The sequence below is a fragment of the Bufo bufo genome, chromosome 6 (assembly GCF_905171765.1).
Source record: "Bufo bufo chromosome 6, aBufBuf1.1, whole genome shotgun sequence".
Taxonomy (NCBI): Eukaryota; Metazoa; Chordata; class Amphibia; order Anura; family Bufonidae; genus Bufo; species Bufo bufo.
Window position 1 is genome coordinate 409,990,285 of NC_053394.1, and position 16,244 is coordinate 410,006,528.

A 16,244-nucleotide genomic window follows, 5' to 3' on the forward strand; every position below is an offset into this window, starting at 1 on the left:
AACGAATACGCCCAGACTGTTATCCTCCGCACAATCTGGGGACTCTAGTTTTCCCGGCGGCTCCTTTGTTTGTGGTCTTTTGGGTTCTGAGGGACAAACCTTTACAAAATGCCCCTCCCCCCACAACGAAAACAAACCTCTGACCTACAGCGGAACTTAGGAGGATTCACCCGTCTAGTGGCGCCCCCTATTTGCATTGGTTCGACTGGATCATAACAAACCGATCCCTACCCTATAGAGGCCTCCGTAAAATTTAATAGTCTCTCCCTGAGTCGTCTGTCGATTCTTATGGACAGAGACATAGCAGCCTCCAGAGACCCAGGGACCTTGTATACCGCCAGCGCGTCTTTTAATTTTTCAGACAACCCCTGGCAGAACTGACTCCTAAGGGCCGAGTCGTTCCATAACGTATCAGTAGCCCACCTACGGAATTCGGAACAATATAGTTCAGCAGACTGGTTCTCCTGCCGAAGTCCACGTAGCTTAGACTCAGCCAGTGAGACCCTGTCCGGGTCATCATATACGAGACCCAGGGCTTCAAAAAACTCCTCCACTGATCGTAAGGCCAGAGAGTCTGATGGTAGGGAGAAAGCCCAAGCCTGGGTATCTCCTTGCAGGAGAGAAATTACAATGCCCACCCGTTGTTCCTCACCGCCGGAGGATCTAGGGCGTAACCTGAAGAACAATTTGCAAGCTTCTCTGAAGGTTACAAATTGGTCTCTCCCTCCTGAGAACCTATCAGGTAAAGCCACCTTTGGCTCAGGAGTACCTTGGTTTCCCGTAGCAACGGTGGAACCCAAGGATGGCTGCTGCTGCTGCAGCACTGTTGCTTTTAATCCTGCCACTTCAAGGGATAATCCCTGTAATTGTTTCGCCAAAACCGTAACCGGATCCATAGTGGAACAGAAAAATACAAAGCAAAAAAAAAAAAAAAAGAAATGTCACTTTTTTTTTTTTTTAAAAGGCCAGATATACTGTCACGACCACTACCCCAGCAGCAGTCGTGTCGCACCAGACGGAGGGGAAGGGGGACCCTTATCTACGGATGGGAAATAGAATGGCCACCCCTGACTAACCCTAAGCTGGCACCTGTCTGCCCTGATACCCTAGATGGGGTGTGAACCCGTGCGGCGAGCAGGATGCCTAAACCCTCAGTCACCCTAAAGCCTAGAGTGGGGAAAGGCCGATGGGAGCACTAGTCACCATCACTCATGTCTAGGAGAACAGCAGGGGAAGACAGCAACAAACAAACTATAACAGAGATAGACTTATCCAGTCACGAGCAGAGAAGGCGATCCCAATCACGACAGTCCACGCCGGACAAGAGCTCCACAGCAACACCATCAAACGATCTCCTTCAAAGGTCAGAATAGAACTGGAAGTAAGGACTATATCTGGCAATGACTGCAAGTGAAAGTGAAACTAATATAGTAGCTGGGAGTGGCAGACAGGACTCACCTGAGAAGGATGCCTACAAACTCCCAGTCTGGACAAAAAGGTTCACAAGGCAAAACCCAGATGACATACCCTGAACCACTGAGCAAACTCACAAGCTATGGCGAGTAGCAAGTCGCTGCGACCTTCTCCTCCCAGACCTGTCTGGATCAGTCACAGTCGTGACAATTTCTTCTCTCTTTAGTTTTTCTTTCCCATCTTCTCCCTCCTTTCCCTCCCTATTGATATCCCTCTTAGACCCATAAAGAGTCTCATAAGGGGATACCGCAGATTTCGACTCTACTTTAGACGTAAATAACTTGTCCACTAGGATGACTGATATAAAGGTCACGACATTCAATGTAAAAGGTCTAAACTCACCACAGAAACGAGGCCAAGTCATGCTGGCTCTCAAGAAAATGGGTTCTCAGATAGTGTTTCTTCAGGAAACTCACCTACGCCAGAGAAGAATGCCAAGGCTGCCAAAACGTTCATTTGCCCACTGGTTTCAAAGGAGTAGCTATAGCAGTCCACCAATCCATCCCATTTACCGTATTGCAGCAACACACAGATGCGGATGGTCGCCTTCTGCTAGTTAAAGGCTTAATAGCAGATCGCAAAATCACTTTAGCAAACCTATATGTCCCAAATAAGTCCCCTGTGCATTGGCTTCTGCAGGCTCTAGACACGCTTAAAATCTTTGCTGAAGGGCAGATAATTCTAGGAGCTGACTTAAACTTAGTATTGAACCCAGCCATTGACTCATCTTCAGCTAAATCCCGAGTAATGCAAAAACTTCTCAGTAAACTACATAAGAAACTTCACGAATTGCGTTTAATAGACGTATGGTGTAGCCTACATCCCACAGATAAGGACTTCTCCTTCTACTCAGTTCCACATGGAACGTACCAACGGCTAGATCACATTTTGACCTCTGCATCTCTTCTTCCCTCCTTTAGATCAGCGGAAATAGGAAATATCACCTTATCTGACCACGCTCCATGCTTGGCGACCTTCACCCTGGCCTCTCTACCACAAAGGAACTGGAGCTGGAAGTTAAACGAATCCCTGCTGAACAACCAACTCCACTTGGATCAGGTCAGGACTCAGTTGATAGAGTACTTTGCACTTAACTCCTCCACACACAGCTCACAACCTATTGTATGGGAGGCTCACAAAGCATTTATTAGAGGTTGCTTCATCTCCCTGGGCACCAGAGTTAAAAAGGAACAGCAGAAGGCAGTCGACACGCTCTTAGCAGACATAGCGACAATTGAGAAAAAACATAAGGCTTCACTGCACAATGAGCATCAAAAAGCACTGACAGAACTCACACTTAAACTCCGAGACCTTCTTAGCCATAGAGTAGCGAAGCAAATGATACATTTTCAACATAAGGTCTACGCTCATGGAGAAAAAGGAGGAAAGCTGATGTCATCCTTGCTTAAGAAAGCCAAGAATGTCACCCATATCCCCTCTATAAAACAGCCAAATGGCAATGTGACTAACGACACCCCAGAAATAGCCAGAGCTTTTAAAGAATTCTACTCTAAACTATACAATCTACATCAAACAGAAACACCTGATGAGGAATTCCAAAAGGAGCGCCACATCAGAGACTTTTTAGATTCCCTACATATCCCAACTATAACACCAGAAGACTCAAAATGCCTCATTAGCCCGGTATCGCCTGATGAAGTAATGAGTACTCTCAAAACCTTCCCAACTGGGAAAAGCCCGGGACCTGATGGCTTACCCTTAATATATTATAAAAAGCTCCAAGATATCCTCATTCCTAGGATCACAGAAGTCTGTAATGCACTCATTCAAGGAGACTCCCTGCCTAAGCAGACGCTTGAATCCCACGTCACCCTGATTCCTAAAGAAGGGAAAGACCCCTTGAGTTGTGGCAGTTATCGCCCGATTTCCCTCTTGAACCTGGACTTGAAATGGTGGGCTAAGATTTTTGCTTGCAGACTAGGCAAGTTCCTACCACCCCTTATAGGCCATGAACAATCAGGGTTTGTTCAGGGCCGAGAGGGAAAAGACAATTCCCATAGGATATTTCATGCTATACATATGGCACATAGGAAAAAGATACCTCTAGCCCTATTAAGTATAGACGCTGAAAAGGCGTTCGATAGAGTCAACTGGCTATTCATGAAATCGACTCTGCAACGCTTTGCCTTTCCAGACACTTTCACGAGAGCGATATTCACTCTTTACCAAAACCCATATGCCAGACTGAAAGTTAATGGTACGCTATCACCATCTTTCAATATAACCAATGGAACCAGACAGGGATGCCCCCTGTCCCCCTCACTTTTTATTTTAGTAGTAGAGACGTTATTACAACTAGTTAGGCAGTCCCCAAAAATATCAGGGGTTCAGTATGGCGAAAAGGAACTAAAATGTACTGCGTTTGCAGATGACTTATTGTTCTTGGTTGTGGATCCGGAGAAGGGACTAGATCCATTAGTAAAGAACATAGACGAGTATAGTTCTTTATCGGACTTCAAAGTCAACCATACCAAATCAGAGATACTGAATATTTCCCTACCGGAACCCAAAGTTGCCCCCTTACGAGCCCGATTTCCATTTCATTGGGCTAAAGGGCCTATTAAATACCTAGGAATCTCAATTTCTAGGGATACTAATGAGTTATACCAGCACAACTACACCCCCTTTTTAGGAGATCTACAACGCCTATTACAAACATATAATCTTCCCTATCTGTCTTGGATGGGACGTAAAAACATTCTGAAGGCCTATGTAATGCCAAAGGTTCTATATGTTATGCAATTAGTCCCAATATGGCTCCCTAAATCTTTTTTCAAGAGCGTGAAGAGTATGTTCTCTAGGTTCCTGTGGAATAGCAGGAAACCCAGGATATCTGTAACGGTCGCGTACACACACACACAGGGGGAAGGGAAGTGACCACTGCGCTCCACCCTTACCCTGCCTACTTGCCTCGCGAGTCCTAATGACAGGGGACAACTGGACGGCAATCCCTAACTTGGAATAAGTGCAGGGATGACAGACAGACAAACAACAGGACGTGAACGGACCGAGTCAATACCAGGAAAGCTACAAAGTACAAAGGGAGCAAGCAGAGAATTGTCAGGAGAAGCCGGGGTCATAAATACCAGGAGAACAGCAAAGTACACAAGGAGCAAGCAGAGGATCATCAGGAATTCAGCAGGAGGTAAGTACGCCAGGAAAGACCAAATCACAGGTGGAACCTAAATTAACAGGCAACCTGTGGCCAGCAGGCTGCCTGTATTTATAGTGGGGAGTGAGGGTCATGTGACGTGGCCAGTCACATGACCGACAGACCAGACTTAGGAGCAGGGAGCCACCCAGCTAGTAACGCCGCCCTGGGAATGAGGTCAAACACAGATCCTCATTCCCAAAGCTAAGCAACAGGTCTGCGGGTAATGGGGGACCGAGTGCACCTTCGGAACCCCGTTACAATATCTCATGAAACCTTAATTAGAGGTAAAGAGAAGGGAGGACTAGGTCTACCGGACATATCTAGATATTACAGAGCAATACAACTTAATAGGTGGCTTCAAATGGTAGATCCAAAAAGACGTCCAGATGTCCAAGCCATCTGCCGTCACAGCATAGGAAGGCACTTCCAGAAACACTTATGGCTTCCTGACAGATGCATACATAGTGACATGATCATAGACCCATTGATGCGTGGCCTAGGAGAGGTATGGAGAGAAATGAGGAAAACATTAGCCCCTGACCCATCCCCTCTGCTGCCAGCGAGCCTACTACCAGATCTCCTAAACCGTGATACTTTAGACAAACCACATTTGTGGAACTCCCTAACATCGGTAAAGCTTGGGGAAATCACCCCAAATATAGAGACCTCCATCTTAGAGGCACTTCCAAGCTCGATCACAGAATCTCCAGGGTTTTTCCTTGCAAAGCCTCATATTAGAGCTGTGTGTGGGGAGTTGAAAGTGAAGTATCTTCTCCAGAGGCCCTTAACTGATTTTGAGAAATTAATCTTGTCGCCACTCATTGCTGCTAAAAAAGTGTCGAAACTCTACACAGTGGTGGGAGGCGAGGGTGAATCTTTGAAGCCTGTGTACATCAGAGAGTGGGGAAAAAGAGTTCGATAGGATTATGACTGATACTGAAGTAAAGCAAATACTGAGAAGTTCACATGGCTTCTCCCGCTGCATCCGTCTACAGGAGAATCACTATAAACTCCTGACAAGGTGGTATAAAACCCCGGACTTTCTCTACAAGAGAGGTCTAGCATCTACGAGGGAATGCTGGAGATGCGGAATTGGCGTGGGCTCCTTATCACATATCTGGTGGGATTGCTCTCAGATTAAGCCCTATTGGAAGGAAATAGAAGCGTTGATTCAAAAACTTACAACTCCTGACTTTAGATTAACATTAGAGATGGTGGCACTTGCGCTTCCAACCCCTCAATACTCTCCTTCAAAAAAGAACCTGATCTCACGTATCATAGCTGCGGCTAAAACATTAATTCCTTTGCATTGGCTAGATGTCAACCCCCCTACTATACAAGAAATGAAAGCGAAGATGACACAAATTTGCAGATTTGAAGAAATGTCTAGCTGGATTGACAGGACTCACGACAAATTCATCAAGATATGGAGCCCTTGGAGGTCTCTGGCGTAGATGAATCCTAACTAAAAAGTAGCAACAACCCTTAAACTTGAGACGTAGATATCTGTGCACCCCCCTCCCCTACTCCTTCTCCTCCTCTAATTATTCCTCTCCTTTCTACTTCCATTCTTAAACTCTAGTTTCTCCCTCTTCTTTCTTTGCATTGTATTCACTTATAATGTCGCGACACTTACATGATCAGTCTAGAGAGCGTTGTAGATGATCTATGAAAAATAATTTTTTGTGCTCTTCTGCATCTCCTTAGCTACTAAAAGATGCTAAACTGATATGACAAATGTTATATACCCATGTATGTGCATGATTATCTTGCAATGTTACTATTATATGACTTTGGATATTAACATCATAATGATTTTCATTTATATGACATACTAATGCTTCTTTGTTATATGATTATACAAAAATGAAAAATAAAGAATTTACAAAAAAAACAAAACATAAAATGTACCGGGCTGACCATAGAGCCACTTTAACAAAGTTTGTGATCTTCCATGCCATAGTCTTTTTGATTCTTGAAGGGCACTCCAGACACCCATAAAAAACACCGTCCATAGTTAGCACTTTCAGTCCTGCTATTTATTTCATCAAGGGGAGCATTTTTATCCATATTTTTTTAGCAAAGTAACAATACCAAAATAAATGAAAAATGTCCTCCTCCTCTCTGCATGCTCCCCTGGGACACTCCGCGGTGCTTGTCAGTCCTCTTCGGTGCTGGAATGCCCGGCACGGAAGACACTCGTGTATGCAGCTCCAGGCCAGGTCCTTCTGTGTGTTAAAAAGATAGTTTGCATTAATATCCTTATAAATTTGTTTACATTTATTTTCATTAAAATTTAAAAATCTTTATATCATTAATTTCTTTTAAAATCGCTCTACTATTCTTTAAAACTTCAACCCTCTTTTGGCCTAAGTTAAAAGTATTCGTTATTTTCTCTAAAATCTTGTAAAAACTTGACAGGTTAAAAGAATAAGGAGAATTTAAAACCGTTTGAAACCAACCATTCTTCCTTATAAAATAACCAGTATTATAACGAATAAAAAACGACCAATAATTATCTTTAAAAAGAGCATTAAAACAGGAGCTAAAATATTTTATTAAAAGAAAGGTTTTAAGATCAGGAAAGTCTTTTCCGCCTTTACATTTAGGAAGCATTACCGTATTTCTCCGCAACTTGTCCATCTTGGAACCCCAGAAGAAATTAAAACAAGCTTTATAAAAAAAAATTTAAATACGGTCGGATGGAGGGAACACCATGCTAAGATACAGTAAAATCGGTAAAATTATAATTTTTATGATTAAAACCTTCCCCTCCATCGTCAGCTTCCTTAGATTCCACATGCATAATTTATTTACCTTTTCTGTAACTGTATCCCAATTCCTGAGGCCGTCATTAGACTCACTGAAGGTGATTCCTAAAATTTTTATTGACTCAGACTCAGGAATGTCAATATCATTTAAAACCATCTCTCCGACATTTAAAATATTACTTTTGTTAAAATTAATTTTAAAACCGGTGGCATAACAAAAATATTCTACTTGCTTTGTAGTTTTTTGAATTGCAGGGGTGTCCCTACAAATCACCGCAACATCATCCATGTACCCCACTACTTTTGCCTCTAGTCCACCCCCGCCCTGCAGAGGGACTCTACGTATCCGCTTATCTTTTCTTATCATAATTAAAAGAGGCTCCAAGGCGCAAATAAAAAGTAGTGGGGACAAGGGACACCCCTGTTTCACACCAGATTTTAAAATGACATCCTGAGTCTTAAAACCATTGACTAAAATCTTTCTTGTACACTGGTTATAAAAAGCTCTCAAAGATTGTATAAACCCCTCTGGTATACCAATTTTCTTTAAAACCTGAAAAAGATAAAAATACGATACACGGTCAAACGCCTTCTCAAAATCTAAAGATAAAATAGCAACTTTTCCTTTTCTTTCATTCGTATCATTAATATTGTCCCAGATACTTCTCCTGGGCACCCCACAGACTTGATTTTGGTGGATGATCTTGTGAATTATTTTTTTAAGTCTGTTTGCGCACAATTTTGCCATAATATTATAGTCGCAGCATAATAGGGTGATAGGGTGATAGGTCTCCAATTTCTTATGTCGGAATTATCACCTTTTTTATATAATAGGGAAACCTCAACTTTCTTCCAGGAACCCGGGAGAGTCTTGGACCTAAAAACTTCTTTAAAAAAGAGCAAATAAATCCTCTTTTAAAATGTCATAAAAGATAATATAAAACTCAATGGGTATACCATCGGGGCCAGGCACTTTCTCCTTCTTAAAACTCTTAATTGTTTCTAAAACTTCTTGTTCGGTAATCTCCTGTAATAAAAATCTTTGAGAGTTAGGATCTAAAACATTCTCAATCCCCTTCAGTGAGTCTTTCATAAAATGCTTGTCTATTTTTTTCTCATTAAATAAGTCAGAATAAAACTCATGCACTTTCTTTAAAATACCTTTTATATTTTTTTCCCCCCCAAGCTCCTCAATCTGGGTACGCTTATCCTGTATTTTTTTTAAAAAGTACCTGGAGCAGGTTTCATTTTCTTCGAGATGCTTCACTTTTGAACGAAAGATAATTTCCTTGCCCTTCTGCTCCAGGCACTGCGAAATTTCTTTTTTTGTATGTGAAATTTATTTTTTCCTATCAATACCCAGATTGCAAAGCTTGTACTGTGTCTGCAGACGGGTATTTAAATCATCATAAAATTTCTTTTTTTCTTGGGCCTTACTTTTCCCCCTATTAATAAAAAGGGTCTTCTGGGGTTCCTTACCCGTCTGCAGCGCTTGTAAAACACAATAAAATCTGATCAAACTTTGGGGTTATTTAAAAGAGAGACATTTAGCTTCCATGTCTTTTTCTTTTTGTAATTGCCACCAAGCTGCACCTTAAAAGATAATAACTTATGGTCTGAAAAAATATTTGTTAAAAGTTTACAATTAAAAGTCAGTACTTGATAAGAGCAGAAGATAAAATCGATTCTAGACTTACAAGTTGCGTTACCCCAAGTAACGCCGGCCTCTTCAGATAAATGACTATTGCACTTTTTTTTAAAACGTCAGTGAGCTTGAAATCTATGACAATATTTTTTAGCAGAGAGGAGGATCTGTCATAGTTTCTGCCTACTGCGTTAGAGAACCGGCGTTCACCTCTTAAAATACAATTAAAATCTCCTGCTAAAATCAATGCTTCTGAATCATTTATAAAAAGGGGTAAAATCTCCAGCATTTCAGCCCTTTCTTTTTTATCAGTAAAACCATAAAAACTGGCATCTAATACCATCAATAAAAACTTAAACTAATAAAATTCTCCCTGGTAAAATCTCATTAATATGATCTATTAAAACGTCCCCTTTGAATAAAATGGCCACACCCCCCGTAGCCACATCCCGGCAGTATTCAAAATTTTCCTCACTGTAATAATTTTTTTAAAATTTGTGGTTATAAACGCGGTAATGGTGTTAAGATCTGCAAAGGGTGAATACATTTTTATGACAACAGTTAGAGATTCATCAATTTCGTGCTCATAGATATTAAGACCTTGTACCCTTGCATCATTCATACTTTGTGGAATCTTAGCTAAAAAACTTTTTAAAATACTGTTTTGGGTAAAAGTGACGTCATACACACGTCTCTTTGGCTAGTCCTGTATGGCTAAAATCTCGTGCTTCTGTACTCCAAACACGCCATACAGGACTTCCTCTACTAAATAAAGAAGATTATACCTTTCTTTTTACCCTCTGTGACATACAAAAACAAACGGTATCTTTAATTTTAGCATACTCCGGGACCTGGTGCTCATCATCTTTTTCTTTTCTAGGCACATTTTCTCTCAAATTTTCGGTTCCACCTCGAGATTCATCTTTCTTAGCTTCCTCTCTTCTTTGGGTTCCTTCGCCTTTGGAATTCTTCCTTGGAGCTTCTCCTCTCCTTCCACCCTTCTTTTTCTTCTCCACCAAAATAAATCCGTCATCTCCAATTCCTCCGGCTCCTCAAGTTCCTCCTCCGACTCCGTCTCCTCCTCCTCCTGGGTCATCAGCCATGGTGTTGCTTGGCGTTGGTATCTATGAATAAAGATACGTATGCTCCCCTAGCCGTCCTGAGACTTCTAGGGGTAACGGGGGATCGCAACCCGACGCTCCCGGGACTAAGCCTCTCTCCCAATAGCAGCAGGGGGGTAAAGTCCAGGCTATAAACCTGAACGATCCCGCCAGGCCGAGAGAGAGGGTACCCGAAACCTACCTTCTGATGTCTGACCAAGTGCAGCATAAAAGATACTACACTTGATCTTAGCCAAAAGGCCGAGAAGCGATAACCTGAAAGGGTTCGCAGTACAGGCTGATGGTCCCCAATGCAGAGCACTTCTGAAGGCAATAGACTACAGGCCCCAGACCCAGACACAGTCCGGGAGGCTTCTTTCTCTCACAAACCAGGGAAAACGTGCGTGAGTCCTACGCTCAGAAATCACCAGCATGCTCCTCTTCGTGTTCGCTATCTGCATAGCTCCGCCCACCCGCCACTTTTGGTCACACCTTTTCTTCGCACGCAATTCCTAGTGCCAAATCACGCCAAGCAGAAAACATGATATGAGGAGTAGTGAAAAAAAAAAGAAGGGGTATTCATTGTTGATTGTGATGTCAGGGCACCATTGTTGAGTGTTCCGTCAGGGCCCTTGTGATGTCATCCACTGACCTGACCTTACTTTACCTCTGACCTGACAAGCCTCCTGTGACACGTGCAGTGTTCCGTCCATTGTCCAGACAAGGTAGGCCCAGCTGCTGCTGCAGATACATAGGAAGTGCTGGACTACTTTTTAGCCTCCAAGTAATCCAGTTCAAATGATAGATCCACAAGAGGGAGACACAGGCAAACTTTACTCATTTAATGAAGCAAGGAAAAATGGTTACATCCAGCCAACTTGCTACAAAAGGGTCAATTCCCAGGGACAACTCAGCATCACAGGTGTGCACAACAGGCCCAAATCAAACCCAAGGTAATGTGCGTGGCGGTCCAAACACTTCATTTAGGTGATAAGCCAATTAACCCATCAGTCTTAATTTGATTTAGGGTGTGAAGAGACTGTCTGGCTGGGTTGCTTGGTGCTGGAACAAACCAACAGCTGATGCAATTAGGAGATTGACAGACTAGATGCAGGTATGCAGGAAGCAGCACAGCACTGACTGGGCAGACAGAGGAGAAGCTGAAGTGCAGACTCCACTTGCTTGCTGGAAGGATGCTTGCAATCAATTTCATTCTGTTTTTCATACTGGATTAGAAGGGGTGCACCGGTCCTGGAGGTACTGCAATACCAGGTCAATGCGTGGAGTGGACAGAGCAAGCTCTTTTTCCATCTCCCTGTTCGAAAAATCCATTTAATATATGGTCCCCAGATAGGGGACGTATCAGATATTAAACTGATAAGAACAGATTTTTTTATTTTTTTTTATTTGAAAAAATAACAAAGATATTCAACACAAACAATGTCATATACTCGACATAACAAAAATCTCTGACGCATACATCGTCACACAAGTACAATAAACATCAAAACTTCCTGACATACAATTAGTACCCAACATAATACAAAACAATTAACAGATTTCTTGTCTCCTGAGAAAAACAAGGAAAAACTAAATTTAGTTATTACAGCCAAAATCTCCACTTTTTGTACTTCCAAATGCCTTCCGCATCTGTTGTACCCATTTTTGCACGATCATAAAGCACATAAAGAAATAATCTACCGTGGATCATGCCCAAGCATTCACTCACTTCAATCTCACTCTTTTTAAACACTAAAATGTTCCTAACATCCCATAATACTTTCACACAGTTCACAATGAACCACAACACTCTCGCTTCTCTCTTACCCACACCACACAGACCATACATCATCATGTAAAACGTTACAACCTCAATTCCTGTCAACCCTTTTATTAATCTCCCCATACCTTTCCATACATTCTTTGCAAACTCACACTCCCAGAACAAATGCACGTAACTCTCACATTCCCCACATCTATTCCTCAGGCATACCTCACTATTCACCATCCCTCTTCTCCACTGAAATTCTCTCGTTGGCACACACTTATGCACTAACATCCAAGCCAAATCTTTTTGTCTATTTGTTAGCTCTTTATCACACACCTTCTTCCAGACCTTTTTACACTCATTCTCTGCCAAATTTTCCACACCTTCTACGGTCTCTCTATCTTCTAAAATTCTCATTACTTTCTTACTGTCACACCAGTCAGTCTTACTTACCTCATTCAAAGCATTCCTCCTAATACACCTATCCATCCGCACATAGAACCAGGGAACATCATCCCCTGTAGGTACTCTCAAATCTGTTACCGTCCAATGATATTTTAGAAACAATCTCCCAGCCAAGTATCTCAACATATACCCATATACACTATCTTTCATACTAACAGTTACACAAAAACTCACATACTTAATAGCCAAAAACGTATCCAACTCCATCAAACCTTTCCCACCATTCATTCTTCCCTTGACCACTTTCTCTCGTTTCAACTTCTCCATTCGTGAACCCCAAAGAAACAGGAAAACCATTCGAATCACTCTCGCCAACATTCTATCTGGGGGGGGGGGGGGGGACATAATTAATATACAATAATACAGGTAAAATCACAGCTTTTATGACTAGTACTTTCCCTTCCATAGATAAAGTCCTTGTAGACCAGAAATTTATTTTCTTTTGAACTTTTGTAAAAACACCTTCCCAACTCTCCTTCCCATCTCTCCTTCCCATACAAATCTTCATCAAAAATCACTCCTGATATTTCCATACCATCCTCTCTAACCGGCCATACACATAAATCCTTCTCTCTCCATTCCCCAAAAAACTTGCATCCACTCTTTCCAACATTTAACTTAAACCCACTCATCAGGCAAAAACTTTCAATCAACAATTTCGATCTCTTAACAGCCGCCATTGACTTACACACCACTGTCACGTCATCCATATAACCAATCACTCGCACATCCTTACCCATGCTTCCTGCAACCTCCACACACCTCATCATCTTATCTTTTTTAATCATTCCTAACAAAGGTTCAATAACACAAATAAATAAAATAGGGGACAAGGGACACCCCTGTCTCACACCTGACCTCACACATACGTCCTTACTCAAAACACCCTTCACCTGAATTTTACTCGTAATTCCCTTGTACAGACAACCAATCGATCCAATCATTCTTTCCGGCACACCCATCTTCCTTAACACTTTAAACATAAACTCATGCACTACCCTATCATACGCTTTTTCAAAATCAACCGCAACTACTGCCACACCTTGCTTCCTACTTTTACAATTATACAAGACATCTCTCAACCCTAACAAATACTCAGATATCCTCCTGCCAGGCACAACACACATTTGTTCCTCACCAACCATACACTCAACAACACTTTTCAACCTATTTGCTATCACCTTCGCAATAATTTTATAATCGCCGTTTAAGAGCGCTATTGGCCTCCAATTTTTCAAACACTTCCTTTCCCCCTTCTTATACAACAACACAACTATACTCTCTTTCATACTCTTTGATAAATTCCCTTTTTTCCCCTCCCCCACGACAGCACCTTAGAGAGATGGCTCCGCCCCCAGGACAGGAAACCTGCAGCATAAAAAGGTGGAGCCACTCTCCCACCTCAGTGAGGTTTCCTGTCCTGGTACGGGAGCCTGCAGTTTGGTTGTCCTGACCTGGAAGCCCCGGTAGATGCCAGAGGGTTAGCGACGACGTGCTTGTACCTGCCTGAGTCATTCCTCGCCCACAGGTGTGGGTAGCGGGAAGGAGGTGCGGGGATCGCAGTCCACAGAGGGCAGAAGGTGCCGGTCCCTCAGGCGAGGAGGACCGCACCGACGTGTTGAGTGTGGCCAGAAGGCCCCAGGATACTGCAGACCAGCCAGAACGCCACCGGATGCTGAGACGCCGGGTGATGGCGTCCAACAGGAAGTGCGTTCCATGCGTTCCACGGCCGTGCGCTTCCGGTCAGGTGACCAGAAGTTCGGCATCCTGGGTTGTTCGGATCCCCTGTTACTGAATTCGGGGTGCCAGAAAGAAGGAAGGAAGGTTGACCAAGTTCTGTCCCAGTGGTGTCTGTGGCATGGTGGGTCTGCAGGAAGCTGTGTATCTCTCAGGTGAGAGGGGCACTTGGTGGCAGAAGGGTAACTGGCAATGTTTTTATCAGTGCAGATTTACCTACTATTATGGATGAAGAAAGGAGGTCTGAAAGTGCAGATATTGAAATCCTGCCGCCGGTATTTTGAGTTCTAATGTTGGTCCTTAAAGGGTTTAGGCTGTTTCCTTAGATATGGGTATGTTTCCTTTTCTTAGACGGTGCCTAAGAAGGTGGTGGCCAAGAAAAAGAACAAGTAATGCCCTATCTGCAAGTGCTCGCTGTCTTCTTCTTACACTAAGAAGCTCTGTCAGCAGTGCATTGAGAAGACGGTGGCTGAAGAGACTCAGAGTCTTCTGAAAGATTTAAAATCTATTATGTACAAAGGTAAAATGTCCCTGAAAGCCGGTAGGAAGAGGAGAAGAGCGGTGAGGCAGGAATCTGACGTGGAATCAGAAGATAGTGAATCTCTCTCCGGGGATGAGGACTCTAATGATTCCTCCTCCTCTGAAGATAATACAAGAGAAGGGAAGTTCCTATTTCCAGCAGAGGATACGGACAAATTATTAAAAGTTATCCGATCTACCTTGGAGTTAGAGGATACCAAGGAGGACAGATCTGTAGAAGATGCCGTGTTTGAAGGGCTTAGAGAAAGGAAGCGTAGATGTTTCCGCGGTGATAGAGTGGAAAAAGCCAGATAAGAAGCCATTTATTTCTAAGACTTTTAAACGGAAGTACCCCTTTGAGGAAGAGGCTTCTACATCTTGGGACAAGGCCCCAAGACTGGATGTAGCCATTTCAAACATTTATAGAGATCCTCCTTGCCTTTTGAGGATATGGGATTTTTAAGGGATCCTTTAGATAAGAGGATAGATTCTTCCCTTAAGAATTCGTGGGAATCTTCTGCGGCTGCTTTCAGGCCTAGTATAGCTGCCACTGTTGTTGCGAGGTCTATGTCACTGTGGTTAGATAGACTGGAGGGGCAGATCAGGGATAAATGCCCTAGAGAGCAGTTGTTGGCATCCATACCCACTTTCCAAAAGGCCGCAGACTTTATTGCTGATGCCTCAGTGGATGCGGTGAGGCTGGAAGCAAGAGCCGCATCCCTTTCCAATTCTGCAAGACGCGCTTTGTGGCTTAAAAATTGGAAAGGGGGAGATATGCCGTCCAAGTTAAGGCTATGTAGCATTCCCTGTGATGGCCAGTTTGTTTTCGGGTCTGAACTAGATTCTTTACTCCAAAAAGCAGCAGATAGGAATAAAAAATTTCCCCAGGAGTCCTTCACTCAGTTCAAGCAATATAAACGGCCCTTTCGGAACCCGTCAAGATTTCAGAATAAGAAGCAGACGGGGGATAGAGAGCAGGGAGCAAGGCCTAGATCTGGGAGTAAAGGTTTTTTGTTTAGATCAGCCACAGCCCGTACGGGAAAACAGGGAAAGCAATGACGCCATGATCCCAGTAGGAGGAAGATTCAAATTCTTCCTTCCTGCTTGGGAGAAGATGGCAGGAAAATGGTTGGTAGGTCTTCTGCGGGAGGGTCTAAGATTGGATTTCTTCAGATATCCCGCAGAAAGATTTGTGATTTCAAGATCTTCTCTCGTAATGCTGCAAGAAATAAAAAAAATAGCAAGCAAAAAGGTGTTAATTCCTGTCCCAGAGTCAGAGCTAGGGAAAGGTTTTTATTCTACCCTGTTCCTAGTGAAGAAACCAGATGGGTCATACCGGACAATAATAAATCTCAAATACCTGAACAAATTCCTGAAAGCCAGAAAATTCAAAATGGAAACCATCAGGTCAGCAATATATCTTTTATCTCCAGGCTGTCATATGGCGGTTCTGGATTTAAAAGATGCCTACCATCATATTCCGATACATCCAGATCACCAGAGATTCCTCCGGGTGGCTGTAAGAACCGAGTCGGGTCTTCTTCACTTTCAGTTCCAGGCGCTTCCCTTTGGCCTTTCCATGGCGCCTCGG

The 16,244-nt window shown here is 43.0% G+C and overlaps 1 non-coding gene and 1 pseudogene across 1 annotated transcript; both read right to left on the minus strand.

Annotated features, from left to right (window-relative positions):
* Window positions 1-10,346: 10,346 nt before the first annotated feature.
* LOC121006586 lies at window positions 10,347-10,437 on the minus strand (annotated as a pseudogene).
* A 962-nt stretch (window positions 10,438-11,399) lies between these two features.
* On the minus strand, window positions 11,400-11,592 carry LOC121006352. Its single transcript, XR_005780209.1, has one exon. It is a non-coding gene; the product is annotated as a U2 spliceosomal RNA (small nuclear RNA).
* Between the last annotated feature and the right edge of the window lie 4,652 nt (window positions 11,593-16,244).